The sequence below is a fragment of the Equus przewalskii genome, chromosome 13, assembly GCF_037783145.1.
Source record: "Equus przewalskii isolate Varuska chromosome 13, EquPr2, whole genome shotgun sequence".
Classification (NCBI taxonomy): Eukaryota; Metazoa; Chordata; class Mammalia; order Perissodactyla; family Equidae; genus Equus; species Equus przewalskii.
Window position 1 is genome coordinate 88,690,699 of NC_091843.1, and position 2,486 is coordinate 88,693,184.

A 2,486-nucleotide genomic window follows, 5' to 3' on the forward strand; every position below is an offset into this window, starting at 1 on the left:
TTTGAAGATTTCTCTTGCCTTCCAGAATGTGAATATTATGCATACATATATGTTTATTTTTAGACATATTTCATAGTAAACAAAAATGACAGTCTTCTTTGGGAATGTAAAGCGAAGGTATCCTATGTATGTTCAACTGTTGTTGGTGCTGTTGATGAGGATGGAATGAGTTTAAAATTTTTTTTTTAACATTTTTATCAGCGGATCTCTAAATCTCCTATTTTGTGCGTTTCGTTTCTTTTTTACTGTTCTCGAAAGTCGTCTTTCCCCATGATGTGAGTTTTAAATAACTGGTGTTGCATTTCTGTGTTGTGCAGCGACAAGATGTTGATTCTCCAGTGTCGTAGACTCAAATGTGCTCCCAAACCAAAGCCCGGCATCTGTGCCGTTTCCTTCCTCTGGTTGTGCTGGTTCCCCACAAAGACTCTTTCCGTCGATGACTCTTGCCCAGCATTTGAAGGGCGCAGTTAAGTTCGCTTTGGAATGACAGAATATAGGCACACAGCTTGAGTAGTTGAATTTGAAAGACTCTTCCAGGATTTCTGTCTTCATTCTCCTTCAGATCGGCTTCTCCACTAAGGTTATCTAGATAAATGTTCTTGTTTACTTGGTTACTTTATGGAGGTTAGTTCTTAGTAGTGGAGGTTGACCTCTTTATCTCAGGTCCCTCTGTCCCTGGAAAACCAAGACTCTTTCTCTGCCTGCACCAGGGCTCCTGCCAGGGTTGTGAGCTCCATGGACACAGGAGCCTGGCTCCCCCGGTGTCCTCAGGCCTGGCTGGTGGGGGACTCCTCCCGAGCTTCCTTCTGTCCTGGGTAACAGCTCCTTTTCTAGCTCTCCTAGGCTGAGGACTATTTGGCGTCTCCGATCCCATGCCCCCATCCCACCCTGAAAACCCCCCTGGCCAGTGTTTGCCTTTCGCCCTTTCTAAAGCCATAGTGGTCACCAGCCTCCCTAGCTGGCAAGCTGTCTGCATGTCATGCTCATCAATTACAATCCGTCTCAAGGAGGAAGGCCATTTGGGGAATCTTTAACTTCATAAAAATTAACATCTACTCTTAACCTGTGGTTAACTCTCACTCTTGCCAAGCTGGATAACCACACAAATCCACAAGAATCTCATGGAAGAAGTGGAACTTTTCTTGGTAGCAGTCGTGGCAGGATGGGTAGGTATACGGCATCATATTAAACACCTGTAAGCTTGATTCCGAGACAAGCAATTCCCTGTTTTTTTATTCCGTTTGGTGTCTACAGATCTACGTCTACACTGGGACAATTGGCTTCTAGTTTCATGAAACTGATGATGAGGAAACCCCTGAGAGAGAGAGTAGATGGTTGCAAATTCATTCCTGCTACTGCAAAAATATTCCTCTGTCATTGATGCATAACAAACAGCTTGAGCTTTGCTTCAAAGACGTGATCGGTGTGGCAGCCCACCCGAGTGCATAAAACCCCAGGGGGCACCATTCACAAGACCTCAGGTGTGGCCTTCACACAGCAGCATTGTCCCTCCGGGGAGCACCCTGATGGAGCCATGCCAGGGACAAGTAGCCAGAAAAGAACCTGAGGAAGAGTCCTGGGCAGTGACTTGGGTCAATTTATTTTATTCTGTTGTTGTAGCCGTTGTTTCTTACAGAACAGTAAAGGAAATTGAAACCAACTGTTTGTATTCATAATTCTAACCTCCTGATGCAATTGTTGTCATTCTCTGAACGTCTTCCCCTCTTAGCCATATCCATGTGTGTTTTTTCCCTCTCTTCCCACTGCCAATATATCTGCAACCACTTTGCCGTGTTGCTCCGTGCTTTTTATGGCATCTGATGGTCACGCCATAGTTCACTCAGCCGTTCCTTATTGAGGGAAGTTTGGATAGTAAGCTACTTAACCTTTTTTTTTCTGTCGTAAATAAGTGCTGTGAAGAGCTTTCTACATACAGCTTCTCCTTTCCTTGACTCATTTCCTTAAGATGCATTTCCAAGAGAGGAATTGTGGTCCCGAAGACAATGGGCTTTTGCTGTTTTTTTCCCCAATTGCTTGTCATATATGTTACAATCCCCCTCTCAAGGAATTGTGTAGGACACAGTTGGTGTGTGTCAACCGCAGCTCAACCTGTGTGAAATAAATTGTCCTTGTTCTGGTAAGTGGATATTCTGATTCTTGAAGTAAGCAAAGACCTTTGCTTCAAGCAAGGGTGCAGCCATTCTTTTAACAGATCAGAGATGGTGTTTTAATGTGTGGTTAGTGAAGAGCTCTTTCAGAGTAATATTCTCAAAGGTTTGACTTTGATGACTGACTCCATTCCAGGAAGGATCTAAAGGCTGCTGGACCCTTCTAGTATCTGTTCTCCCTAGCTTATGTGGTTTTATTCTGAGCAACAATATGACCAACTGTTCATTCTCAGCTTTCCTTTCATCTAGGGGTAGCAAAGGAGAACAAGCAGAAGTCTTTGGATGGGGCATCTGTGAACACACTTAAAGCTGACTTAT